This window comes from Aedes albopictus, chromosome 3 (genome assembly GCF_035046485.1).
Source record: "Aedes albopictus strain Foshan chromosome 3, AalbF5, whole genome shotgun sequence".
In the NCBI taxonomy this organism is placed as follows: Eukaryota; Metazoa; Arthropoda; class Insecta; order Diptera; family Culicidae; genus Aedes; species Aedes albopictus.
In genome coordinates this window covers 316,915,506-316,930,209 of record NC_085138.1, presented here as the reverse complement: position 1 = coordinate 316,930,209, position 14,704 = coordinate 316,915,506, and the positions used below count along the sequence as shown (strand labels likewise).

The window sequence follows — 14,704 nt, the reverse complement described above, 5'->3', positions numbered from 1 at the left end:
AGATTGTTAACTAGGTGTCCATTTCATTCCTATTCCCTTTATTTGAATTGTTATAGATTAGCATTAGCATAAGCTTCAAGCTGTTAGTACACAGGTTCAAACATTTGTCTATAAAGACACCAATGCTCAAACATCTTGTTTGACTCGATCGAATTTTCATTAGTGTCAAACGGATGTTGTTTCTTGTGTTCTTTCCTTGACAAATATTTGACTCTGTGTACATCAGGCACAGACAAACAGACGTATCACTTGGAACAAAGTGCGATTCAAACCATCGTCACCATCGCCCAATGCCAATACGCTGTATTTCCCAAACCCACTGAGTAGATGGCGGTAGTGAGCAGACGTCAAACAAGAGCAAAAACGATGCGAGCGCCATAAGGGAGAGATTTTTTAACTACAGAATATTTGTATAAATACAGGCCAAACATTTCAATAGATCCTATCTGCATTTGAGAGGCTCTCTTTGTTCACTTTCTATTTCAATTATTGCAATGTAATGATACACTTTACAACTATTTTTGCAGTACAAATCGAAACACGATTTTTTTGACCATCGTTCAATGCAAGGAGACAATCATAATACAAATAAACAGCTGAGATATTACGAAAGAGAGCGAAACCAAAGAGAGCCTCTCTTCTGCAGATAGGAGCTTTAGACATGTTTGGCCTGAATAGTCCGTTAAAAAGGGAAACTATGGGAACTGGATAGAGTGAGACGTCTGTTTGTCTGTGCTTCAGGCACCTTCAGGCCTTTGTTCAAAAATCGTGATATCTCGTTACCGCTCTATACAAGAATTCTGTCAGCAAAAGGTTACTTAACTTCCGTCCACCACTGTGTACCCCAGAAAGCATTGAAAACATTGCAAACCATTTTGCTCGGGTCCAGCAATGTCGTCAGTCTCAGCCAGCAGGATTTTCGTTTCGCAGGCTTCGGTTGTTCATAATCGCGACACCGGAACGATCCCCGCCGTCGCCGCCTGTTGTTGTTCACGGCGAAAAATTGATGCGCGGGGGGCATGTGGGGCGACACATCAACGGGAGTCGGGGGGCGCGTACGAGTACGGGGAGGTTTTTTTTTACATTCTCGCTCATTTTACACACCACACCAAAACATTGTAACCCAAATGGAGCAAGCGAAGTGAGCGACGACGGCGACGATTGACCGACGACGAAACGATAGCAGCTCCCCAGGCAGGCAAGTCAGAATTGGTTGGGACTACTGCTGCTAGGAGGATTGGGTGGTGACGAGGTGCCACGCCACTTACCGATTACTGCGAGACCTGAGACGGCTGAATGGGACTATTTTGTCGATAGCAGCGTATTGATGGAGTCTTCTCTGTGTGAGTGGGTGAAGGAAATCCACAAAACTTTCTTTGTTTCATTATCTCTAAATGTAAGCTTACAATGAGTCACAATTTTTGGTAGTAACAGGAAACACATTGGAATATTGGAACCGATTGACTTCTAGATTGGCTAAAAAAGAATTTGGAGATGCCGGGGATCGAACCCGGGGCCTTTCACATGCAAAGCGAACGCTCTACCACTGAGCTACATCCCCTTCGAGCAAACTGTTCGTTGGGAATACACTTCAACATAAATTCTTGCGATCATGAAAATTTGATTTTAGTAGCACGGTTCAAGTTTCTATCAAGCTGTATACAGCTATAGGGACATTAGGAACATCGTGCTTGCGTGTTTATTTTTTAAACGTAATGCGATGCTATGCGTGTTGCAAAATGCGAGCATTTGAATGCTAGTAACATAGGGATAATGTTCCCTCAGTTCAGCATGGTGCTCCTAATTTAATTTCACTCAAACTTCCGTTTTTTTTTGGTTTTGGAATATTTTTTATTGTTTTAGTTAGAAGTTCCATTAAAAACGCCCAACTTAAATACGAATTCTTCCGGTAAATTCTGCAAAACAAACTTATAAGGATTTTTCAAGGATATTTTTCCATATAAACTATGACCATCAAAAGTTTTTCCAAAACTTTAGGTTTAGGACATCCAAACTATTCTTGAGTTTAGATCCTACAGTCTATGGGGGTAACGGTAACTTCTTTTATTATACATAGCTACGCTTTGTAATCTATCATGTCCAGTGAGTCTTCTGAAAGTTCAATAGACAGTATCAAATCAATCGGAATATCCTAGGTTATCCAAACAGTTCTTGAGTTCTGATCTCAAAGTCTACGGGTGTAACGGTTACTTCTTTCATTATACAAAGCTTCAATTTGCAATCTATAATGGCCAGTGAGTCTTGTGAAAAATCATTAGGCAATATCAGTTCAGTCAGGATATCCTAGGCCATCCAAACTATTCTTGTGTTTAGATCCTTAAGTCTACGGGTGTAACGGTAACTTCTTTCATTATACAAAGCTACGATTTGTAATCTTTTATGTCCAGTGAGTTTGATAGATAGTATCAGATCAGTCGGGATATCCTAGGTCACCCAAACTATTCTTGAGTTTAGATCCTAAAGTCTACGAGTGTATCGGTAATATCTTTCGTTTTACAAAGCCACAATTTGTAATCTAGCATGGCCAGTGAGTCTTCTGAAAGTTTATTAGACAGTATCAGTTCAGTCGGGATAACCTAAGTAATCCAAACTATTCTTGTATTGAGATCCTTAAGTCTACGCGTAACGCGTAAGTAACGGTTAGTTTTATCATTACACAAAGCTACAATTCGTAAACTGTCATTTACTGGTCATTCGTTTTACAAAGCCACAATTTGTAATCTAGCATGGCCAGTGAGTTTTCTGAAAGTTCAATAGACAGTATCAGATCAGTCGAGATATCCAAGGTCATCTAAACTGTTCTTGAGTTCAGATCTTAAAATCTACGGGTGTAACGATAACTTCTTACATTATACAAGGCTACAAAATGTAATCTATCATGTCCAGTGAGTCTTTTGAATGTTACATGGACATCATCAGATCAGCCGGGGTCATACAACAAATTGCATAATCTATTATACTTACAGGAGCTCACATAATTTAATCAGAGACAATGACATAATTTCGGGATATTCAGAACCGTACACATTATCCTGCAATATATTACATGGAGTCTACAGCCGCACAGAGGTCCAATTTTGAAATAAGCTGGCAGACACTCAATTTTTGAACATGTCTTATACGGGATACAGTATATTGAGCATTCATCCATAATACCAAGAGCACTAACTGGCATTTAAAAAATTTGGAAATATTGGTGTTGTATCTTGTTACAGCACTGCATAGCTGCTGATGCAAAAAGTGCGTAATTTTTGATAAAGAACACAAACAAGTTCAACCACTACAAAAGTCTATTGATATAATTTATACAATTGCCTTCAAAAGTTTATTTGATATAATTAATACAATTGCCTTCAAAATAGACATTACATATCATTAGTACGATAAATTCTTACAGTTCGACTTCAAAGTGTCTTACAAATCGCTCCTCGTCCCCGCTACTCCCCGCGGGGAGATTTCGTTCAAATGCATCAAAAAAACATCAATTTTGTTCGGATTTTGTTCGAAGAAATCGACAAAAAATGAAAATGCCTTTAAAATGAAATTGAGCGCTAAATCATGTTCCAATACATTCATATAGGCTAAAACTAAATAACAGACTACTATGATTTGGCAAATTTTGTCAGGTATTTTCAAATCTGGACCACTGTGAGCCGTAATAATCTCTTTTTTGCTGTGTAACTCAACACAAAATTACCAATCGTAATGATTGCATCTAATTCATTTAGTTAGTCTTTTTTCCAGATGCTAAGTTCGTAGTAGAGCACAGCACTTTGACTCCAGAAAACCAAAAAAATTCTAAAAATACCTTGTGTCCTTCAACTATTCAGTGAACATGATTGATTATACAGGATTACTCTATGTAGCGGGAAAGAATTCTGATACAAATTTTTAGTGAAACATCTTAGTTGTAGGGAAGTTTAGTAATCCTGAAATATCTGAAATGAATTTTGGAATGGCTCTGAGTTCCACAGAATTTCGCGGATCTGGGTGAGTTAAATTAGATAACGTGCAGATTTCAAAATATGAGTTTCATAAAGTTTGTACAACCTTAAATATTTCAAAGGTATAGAACAAGGCCCACTAGTTTTTGGGTTTTATTCATTATTCAATGTAGCAGGTTGGAATTGCAAGTGTAGATATAAAGTTGTGTACTTCATGATAGATTGAATGACCTAAATTGTCACAAAACTATCATGGTGTGGGTAGAGAGTTAAGAAGTTCATGGATCCTTTTTGGTTGTGTAATGTAACTATCTAAAACGAAATCACCAGTGGTTGTTTCCATCAACAAAGCTTCAAAACATTAAGGCTTTTTACGGCATCATCAGCATCGGCAGCCATGTTGTATATATGGCTCGAAATTTTAAAGTGTAAATTCTCTTCCACGAAAGCGAATATTCGTATGAAAAAGTATCATGTAGGATGCTCACTCGCAGTGATTATGATGATACTTTTCCAGCTGCGTTGCTGCAGAATTGACAGTTTTTTATCATTTCAAAAATGCAAGGCAAACAATCATTGAAAAACAAAGAGTCAATGATTCGTTTGAAAGCTTAGTGATGCATCATGGCACCTTAAGGAAGACCCATAATATCCCAAAAATATACATAAATGCTTGTTGTTCCTCGAACTACTTTGGTAAATACAGTTGATTATGTAACACTACTTAACGTAGTGGTAAAAGCTGTTATCACAAGTGTAGACATTAGACCTCTTCATAAAAAATGAATTTTCTCGAATTTCGCCAGTCACCCCCACATCTTAATTCTAATGCTGAAACAAACTTCTGATCAAATTTTCAGCTAAATTGGTGAAGATTTCGAGGTGCCTCAAGTCAAAATTGTGTTTTTTGGTCATTTTTCGCCTTTTAAAAATGCCCGTGGAGGCTAGAAGTCATATAAAATATCGTGGCAACCCTTAAATGAAAGATATGTCTATTCCTTACAACTTTTGTAAACATTATGTACTGATAGGAGGATGTTTTGATCATATTTATCCGTTTCTCAGACATGCAAGTATGCTAAAAAGTTACATTTTACAACAGTTTCTGTTCTACGAAATTCAAACGCTCAATTTTTATCAAAAGTATCAAATCATTATATGATTACCCACAATATTCTGAACAATATTGCCATACATCATTTTCTTACCCGATCTACGGAAAAATCGCAAAAATCTAAAAGTAGAAGCTATTCTGAGTTTTTCGATACCTGGGGTTGACGCAACTGCTGGCAGACAAAAAAATCAAACATAGTAGCTTTGCTTTTTCTTGATGATTGCAATGATTGATCATTGATTCAAGTGACAGGTTGGCACAAGTACACATTGCCTTAACAAAAGTGGCATATAATGTACCTCAGTAGAATAAGAGAAATGGTTCTGATGGTAAGGCTTTGGACTGACAAACCAAAGGTTCATAGTTTGAATGTAAGACCATTTGATTTTTTTTTGTTATCATGCTGATAATATCAACTAGCACAAGTGCAAAAATAAATGAAATAATTTCATTTTTTTCATTTTGCTTGCATTATCATCCCTTTCAATCGTTCTAAACTTTGCATACATGATGGCTAGCGTAGGGGAAACCGCATGAACTAGCGCATGCATGTACGCATCATTCTGACAGAATGAGAAAACTTTCATTGTTAGCGTAGTTGAAAATCGGACACGCTAAATAACCAATTTAATTCTTTATCCGAACTTCGGTTCTTACGACGGACTAGTGGCTGAGTAGCGAATCACATCCGCTCATTAGGATCAAATCACATCGTCGGATGACATATTCCGATGTTAGGTTTAACGCTTAGATTTGTAGGATAATGTATAATGACAGATGTAACATGAGCTTGAAAAGGACGGCAACAAGATCGATAAAGTAGAATATGTTATCCGTCTTTTTCGTGCATGTGTGTGGTCTGTCAAAATGACCTGTGAATTGTCAAACATTTTCATGGCTAGCTTTCCCAAGTAACAATTCAAAATCATTAATAAGCATGTCAGTTGATTAAATGTGCTACAAAGGCGCCGACAGTTGTACAAGAGTATATGTTGAACAAAATGGCGAATAAATGTTTCATGCAGTGGAAACTGCACGTTTGTTAAACATATTTCTGCGCATTGAATAACCAATGGTATAAAAGTTTAAAGACAGTTGCTTAGGTATTCACATCATCTGTCCAATAGTGCTCTAATAATGATAGAATACAAGCTGCTTCCGACGTATTAGATGCCGTTATTCCACATAAGATCTTCAATGGAACAAGTAGCTTATTTAAAGTTTAACAACTTTTGCTTGATCATTTTATTCAACTACACTGATATAGCTTAACAACAAAATGTTACCACGTTTCTTTAATACAAATGTTACACTTTTATTCAAGCAATGTTGATTAGCAGTGGTACTGTGTCACTTAATTATCGTTGTTCGCCATGCCCCTTTATGTAAACACGATTGCTGATTAGGAGCCTAAAAAGAGCAACCGCGGCTACAAGCTTGAAGACCAAACAAACTTCTTCCAGCAGCTCTAAATATCACACTTTTCACACTTTTAAAAACATTCTGACTCACCTTTTACATTACACGCTCCAACGACAGCAAAATCGGCAACAAAAACACCAGAAAATGCAGCTTAAGTGGATCCTGGGCGGCTCCTCTTTTTGGTATTCACAATCTACTCCATCCACTTTGGTGCCACCGGTCAAACCGCGCTCAGCTTCTTTATGTTCATATCTTATAGCTGCCTGGAGATATACACAAGTTTTACACATTCTCCTTTCGGCACAAAACAGGAGCAGTAAAAATAAATAAAGTTCACTTGTTCACGTTGAAATAAAAAAAAGTTCGAAGCGATAGGTACCAATCTCACAACACAACACCGTGAATTACTGACAGATTAGCAAAATAATTAGCGTGCATGCCTTATGATTAAACGTTGCGGTTACAATTATTCAAACATTGATCAACTTCAATGTTTATGAAGACAATCAGTTGAATAAAATATTTAAGCAATGTTTAAGCAACATATGTACGGTAATGTATTCGACTCAGGGATTGAATATTTATATACTGCTTAAAATCTGCCGATTCATGTAAATCGGATTGAATCAGAGCAGATGCAGACGAGTGTGAACCTAAAGGTCCAGAGTTCGAGTCTTTCCATTGATGTGATTTGTCCCATAAAATGTAATAAAATAAAGATATTGGGGGTACATAATCAGAGAGAGATATTCCAGACACAATTGCAAAAATGTAGAAAGTTAACCTTCTTCGGGCATTAAAAAAAAGTTACGAATAATGCATTGGGGTCATTATGACCCAGAAAATCAAACTCTTATAAAATGATGATTTTTTCACCAATTCAAATGACCAAAGTCTTATTTGATAGATAATTTCGTCAAGAATGTGTTGATATGTTGAAATAGTGGTTCCGGGAACATTGGCCACCGGGAATCTGCTACACAGGGCATCATGTCGGACATGTGGGATAGCACTACATTTTGCCAGTAGTTGTGGAATATCTCGCGGTCTGGACCACTTAGAAGGATACTGTCTTCGGCAAAGTTACTCAGAAGACTAAGAGCTTTCACATAGGAAACAATTTAGTTCGAGAATCGCTCACTGCGTGGCGCTAGTGTTCCTATGAGCTTCCAATTCAGTCCGAACGTCGTATATTTCGCGTTCTAGACCACCTAGAAGGATACTGTCTTCGGCAAAGTTGCTCAGAAGACTAAGAGCTTTCACATAGGAAACAATTTAGTTTGAAAATCGCTCACTACGTGGCGCTAGTGTTTCTATGAGCTTCCAGTTCAGTTTGAACGTCGAATATCTCGCGTTCTGGACCACCTAGAAGGATACTGCCTTCGGAAAAGTTGCTAAGAAGACTAAGAGCTTTCACATAGGAAAAAATTGTTCGAGAATCACTCACTGCGTGGCGCTAGTGTTCTTAGGAGCTTCCAGTTCAGTATGAACGTCGTATATCTCGTGTTCTGGACCATCTAGAAGGATACTGTCTTCGGCAAAGTTGCTCAGGAGACTAAAAGCTTTTACATAGAAAACAATTTGGTTCGAGAATCACTCACTGCGTGGCGCCAGTGTTCTTAGGTGCTTCCAGTTCAGTCTGAACGACGTATATTTCGTGTTCTGGACCACCTAGAAGGATACTGTCTTCGGCAAAGTTGCTCAGGAGACTAAGAGCTTTCACATAGAAAACAAATTAGTTTGAAAATCACTCATTGCATGGCGCTACTGTTCTTAGGAGCATCCAGTTCAGTCTGAACGTCGTATATCTCGTGATCTGGACCATCTACAAGGATACTGTCTTTGGCAAAGTTTCTCAGGAGACTAAGAGCTTTCACATAGAAAACAATTTAGTTCAAAAATCACTCACTGCGTGGCGCTAGTGTTCTTAGGAGCTTCCAGTTCAATCTGAACGTCGTATATCTCGTGTTCTGGATCACCTAGAACAATGTTTCCCAAACTTTTAGGAGGTATCGCCCCCTTAGAGCTTCAAAAAAATATTTTCGCCCACCTAGGTGAGGTTTTATATTTCTGCAGTAGAAGGCTGAAACTGTGCATAGCTAAACCCTTTAAAATCAATACTGTGGTAAAGCTAGTATATAGTGCCATTTAGTGTATCTAAGTATCTAAATCTGTGTTATTTTCCCCAAATTGTTTTGAAAATGCGTTGATTTTGCAAATTAAATATATATATATATATATATATATATATATATATATATATATATATATATATATATATATATATATATATATATATATATATATATATATATATATATATATATATATATATATATATATATATATATATATATATATATCACATTTTAATCGTGCTTACATAAATATGGAAATCGTGTTCGTGCCTACTTCTCAAACCGTTGTTGATTGATCATTAGTTAATCGAAATAAAACAGATTGTGAACAGAACACCTATGAACACTCGATATTCCCAACCAGTCATTGTTCCTAAAGGGAGGAAAACTAAAATAGGAAACAATTTAGTTCGAAAATTACTCACTGCGTGGTGCTAGTGTTATTACAAGCTTTCAGTTCAGTCTAAACGTCGTATATCTCGCGCTCTGGACTAGGGTAATTGTTCCCATCGTTGTGGTAGTACCTATTGTTGCGGTAATGGCCAATTGAGCACTTTTTCGACTGAAATGTTACCAAAAGGTATTTTTAATAGATGTATTGTGCTTAAATTATGAGATTGCACCATTTGTTTGCTTAAGATTTGCCCAAAAACCTATTTAAAAAAAATATTTTCCTTAATATGTTTGCTGCTGTGTTCCTATTATTGCGGTAGTGTTCCTAATGTTGCGGTATCCCATATGATTTCAATGGGATACCGCAACATTAGGAACAAATACCGCAACATTAGGAACAAATACCGCAACAATAGGAACACAATGTTCTTTTAGATAAAAACGAATAAAATGCTCATAACAACCTCAAAGTGGCAATATTTCGTTATTTTCCCGTAGATAAAGGATAGATTTTATTATTTTCAATTCAATCCAAGTAAAAAAATTGCTTGGGGCGATACAATTGTGGTTTAAGCATGAACCCAGTGCTTAACTCCTCCATGATCGGATCAATTACCCTACTTAATGAACACTAGGAGCTTTCACAAAGATATGATTTTAGTTCGAGAATCATTCACTGGTGGCGCTAGTGTTCTTAGAAGCTACCAGTTCAGTCTGAATGTCGTATATCTCGTGAACTGTACCATTTAGAAGGATACTATCTTCGGCAAAGTTGCTCAGAAGACTAAAATTTTTACATAGGAAACAATTTAGTTCGAAAATTACTCACTGCGTGGTGCTAGTGTTCTTACGAGCTTTCAGTTCAGTCTAAACTTCGTATATCTCGCGCTCTGGACTACTTAGAAGGATGCTGTCTTCGGCAAAGTTACTCAGAAGACTAGAAGTTTTCATGATGTGATGCTACACACCAAGACGCTTTCAGCCAAATTTAGTTGAGCTGAAAGATTTAGCTTTTTTTTGCTGAACTTTCGGCAAAATTTGCTGAGCTACAGCAAAACGTTGATGGTGATCAGTAGATTGGACTGAACAAATCAGCAAACCTTGCTGAATTTTCACAAATATTTTGCTAAAACTTTCAACTCGGCAAATTTCAGTAAAAAATATTTGAGTTGTATTGTTCTTAGAAGCTGAAAGCTTTATATAATCGTTAAGTATCCATGTTACTATGTTTGTAAAATCTTCCTAGAAGAAAAATACCTTTCACATTGAAAGCTTATTTCAAAATTTGCTCACAACGTGGTACTTGTGTTCTTTGGAGCTGTCAGTTTGATCTCGGTGTCAAGCAGTCCTGCAAAATATCAGTCTCAGTGCCTGTTTTTCAGCCGAAAATGAATGACGGCGGCGGTCGTTTTCAGTTCCTCGATGTGAGAACTGACAGAGTCCGAGAGCTCCATTCGTGAGCGACCCAACAAGATCAATTCCCAACCATCCACACACTACTCATGCTGAAAGGCCATTCGTCTCAAGCGGTGGCTTGTGAGAGTGAGTGCCCTATACGTTAGCACGGGTGAAAACACTCAACTACAGAAAATTGAATGGAAATTTAGCCCTGTCAGCTCTCGCTTTCAGCACGCTGCGTGCGAGTGTGAGTACCTATTTCATTTCGCTCCCGTGTTGCTGATCGGAAAGCAACTTTGACAGGAAAACCAAAACGGAGAAAATGAAAAAAGCAAAATATCGCTATCACAAGGGCCTGTCGAAAAATTGCAACACTGGTGTCAAGTAGTTTATTCGGATATTTCTTTTTTTATTTCAGTTATAACTTTGGATATCTGTGTATCAATTCCTTAAGGGATTTCTTTGAAAATCGGTTCTAAAATTACTCTGAAAGTTCCTTCGGGAATTTCTTTGGGATTTTTTAAACCTGCTACATTATGATCTTGTACCGACTTTTCGAACCCTCTAAGCAGAATACCCTCTACGAATGAGTTTTGTTAAAGGATAAGCAAAATAGGGCAGAATCAAAAGGTACAAAACAGATTACACTCATTCGTAGCCTGCCAAATTATTTTAGGAAAATTTTTGCCAATTCTTTTGAAAACTGTTTTAGCGACAATTGAACTCGCAATTTCTTTGATAAAAGTTTTCAAGATTTCTTTAGGAAAACCCTGTGCTTATTACTTTGGGAATATTTCCAACATTCTTTTGGAAACATATTTGCCAAGACTGATTCGGTATTTCCTTTGCAAATCGGTTTGGCGAATTTCTAAAAAGTAATTTTGTGAAAACATTTCGAATTTCCTTTTGGCGAAATTTCTTCAGCAAATTCTTTGAAAATCCTTTCTGCAATTTTTATTGGATTTGATCCAAAACTTCATAAAAGTTTTTTTGGGTTTTCTATTTCGGCAATTCATAGGAATTTTGTTCGATAAATATTTTGGAAATTTTTCAGCAATAATATTGGAAATTGATTGAAGTTATTATATTTTAAAATACCTACACTGCCCATGATCGCATAGTCGACGTAACCACCATTGACATTGTCAGCATTCACAAGCTTATATCTATCACATGAACATAATTGTGACCAGTTTTATTCAATATAGCAAAAGATCTAATCACTAGCTAGATTTCAACGTGAAAAAAAACCTTAAACTTTTCATTATTCATTGTTAAAATTTCAAAAGTGTGTTGAAAACTACAGTGGCGCTTACGTCAACTATGCGAATATGGGCAGTACAGCATAGCTGTGGGGTGCGTGATCGTACTGTTAGTAACGTCAGCCTTCTAGGCGTATTATAAGCTACGGATTGTGGGTTCGATCCTCATTCCGGTCGGGAGAGAAAATTCGCCAAACAGAAAATTGTTCATTGAACCACTGGATGTTATCCGTTGTCTAGTGTAAGTTATATTCAATCTGTGGTCTTTGGCTGAAGACGGTGTGCAAATTTATCAGGCAACTCTTACGGAATTTCCTTTATCGATTTCTTTGGAAGTTTTTTTTATGTCTTTATTCGGGGTATTATTTGCTAGGTAATATCACAATTAATTTGCCGATGAAACTGCACAAATGAATCAATAAGAAATTGCAGGAAGAAATTTTAAATGTATTTATCAAATAAATTCTCAAAGGATTTTTCAATGCATTGCCATTCAAATTGCAGAACAAACACTCAAAGAAAATAGGTATGTAAAAATGGACGCAAAACTAATAACAAGGAATTTGCGGAGAGAACTATTGAAGGAATTGTCGAAGCAATCAAATAAATAAAAATAAAATTCTCAAAGAGTTTTCTGAAGGATTGCCAACAAAGTTCAGAAGAGCTTTCCGAAGGTTTTACCACCGAAATAAAAAAAAAAATCGAAAAATAGTTTCCGAAGATATAAAAAATCAAAACATCAAAAAAATATGAATAAATTTTCAAATGAAATGCAAAATGGTTTTCCAAAGCAATTGTCAATAAAAATGCCGAAAGTATTTTCAAAGGAATTATTGCATAGTTCCAAAAGAACTTCAAACTCGAATTGGATCGCAGGAGGCGGTGCGCGCGAGTGGTGTTTATAAATCGCCTGTCACGTTTTTTCTCGGTTTCGCGTTTTTTTTTTTTCATTTCGGCCGGCCGAATAGTGGTGCTACGCCATCCGGCAGGGATTCAATGACAAGTGCATGAAAAGTGTTTAGAAATCTGAATTGGCATTTTCTTGGGGCCATAATTTCTTCGATTTCGCTGGTGTTCCGGTCAGGATAATGTGATGTGATGTATCGCGAAGTTGCGTGATTCGGTTTTGCAACCAGTGCAGTGTTCTTTAGCAGATATAATCTGATTTCCCTTGTGTCGCCATTTTGCTTACATTTATTACGTTTAGCAATTGTAGATGTGTTTTGAGATGCTCGTGACATTCAGTGTGCTACGCCATCCGGTTGGTTTATCCCGCGAATGAATGGTTGTGTTACGTATAATTGCTACGCCATCCGGAGTTGTTTTACGCGTGATTGCATGCCATTGTTCGAAATTGATGCCGACGTCCGTATCGAGAGTGCCGACATTTATACTCAGTTTCGCGTTTTATCATCTGGTACTTGATTCGGTAGTTTTTCGGTTTTAAAAAGTTTGTAGTGTGACTCATTGACAAGCTCCTGATTTGCGTTGTGTACGTCTTTGGCTGTGATATGCCAAGCTATCAGTGATTCACGTGTGTAGCCAGAAATCAACCGAGTAGATGCATATCCGATGAAGCGACGATTATTCTAATGATGACGGATAGTGCAAGACGACGAGCAAACTTGACAGAGCTGTTAAAACGTTTCCATGGTGATGGAAGCGCTACCTGGATGTTTTCTGGTGAGATTGTTCTAATTACATATTTATTACCACAAAAATTGAACTAAATACGCGCCAGATTCAAAGATTATCTTTGAAACAGGAAGTGTGTTTGCAATATCATTATCCATTTGATAACGGTACTGCACACATGCACACATACTGCACATATTCATCTAATTTAACTTGTTTTTAGTTTGACGAAAAACGTTGATGCTTAATAAATAATATAAACAAAATATAATATACCAATTCTGGGGGGATCATTTGGTACTGTAATGTTAATTTTAATGTTAAAATTTTTAATAATTTTTAAATATGTATTGCTGTAATAAGGGGGGGGGATTAGTATTTTCTTTTCGTTTCAGAGAGCGAGTAAAGGCGCTTAAGCCTAGGCATAAGGGCCAGGGCATCAGGGGTAAATACCTATGTCCCATCCCAGGATTCCAAGGACCGAGGAGTGACATTAACCTTCTTAGCAATTTCACTCCCACCGTTAATATTTCATATTCATGCTTCGTATACGGAACGGTTGGTACGAGATGTCCCCGTTCTTTGATTTCAATAATAATAACAACGCTGCACAGTAGGCCTGGCCGCTTTAATGTTTGTAATACATCTCAGATGTGCTGCAAGGATTAATAATGACAAGAAAAATGATGGAATTAGTCGATTCCACCATTTTCCAGGATTCTTTCAATGAATGGCTGTGTATGTGTAGACTAGACTAGACTAGACTAGTTCCAAAAGAACTTCAAACTCGTTGCTTATTACAGAACTAAACCAATATAGTGATTGAATCTCGAACTTAATTGTATTCTTGAAGAAAGTCGTCTCAGCAACGTTGCTGAAACGGTGTTTTTTCAAGTGGTCCAAAATGCGGGATAAATGACGACTAGACTATATTGGAAACTACTAAGAGCACATAGTGAGAAAATTTCAAACTGATTTGTTTTTTAGATGAAAACTGTTGTCAAATGTTGTCAAAGAGAGTGTCTTTCGAAGTGGTTCAAAACGCGAGAAATATTACCGTTTGAGCAAACTGGACATCCTTCTTTGCAACAACAGTTGTCATTTTTAGCGATCTAGATCGTGATATATGCAACGCCCTGAATTAAATAAAGCTCATCACAGCACTAGGGCCAAATAGTGAATAAATGTGGAACTAAATTGCTTTCTACTAAAAAACTATTATTCTTCCGAGCAACTTGGTTAAAGTGAGGTTTTGTGTGAGTGATCCTAAATACGAGATTTACAACGTTTAGACTAAACTGGTAGACCCCAAGTACAATAGTATCACTTTGCCGAAGACAGTATCCTTCTAAGTGGTCCAGAGCGCGAGATATACGA

General features: G+C 37.1%; 1 protein-coding gene and 1 non-coding gene across 2 annotated transcripts in view; one reads left to right on the top strand and one right to left on the bottom strand.

Annotated features, from left to right (window-relative positions):
* LOC134284167 (uncharacterized) overlaps nucleotides 1–14,704 on the top strand; it is a 309,616-nt gene that overhangs the window by 218,338 nt on the left and 76,574 nt on the right. The window lies entirely within an intron of this gene.
* Trnaa-ugc (transfer RNA alanine (anticodon UGC)) lies at nucleotides 1,490–1,561 on the bottom strand. The gene has a single exon. It is a non-coding gene; the product is annotated as a tRNA-Ala (tRNA).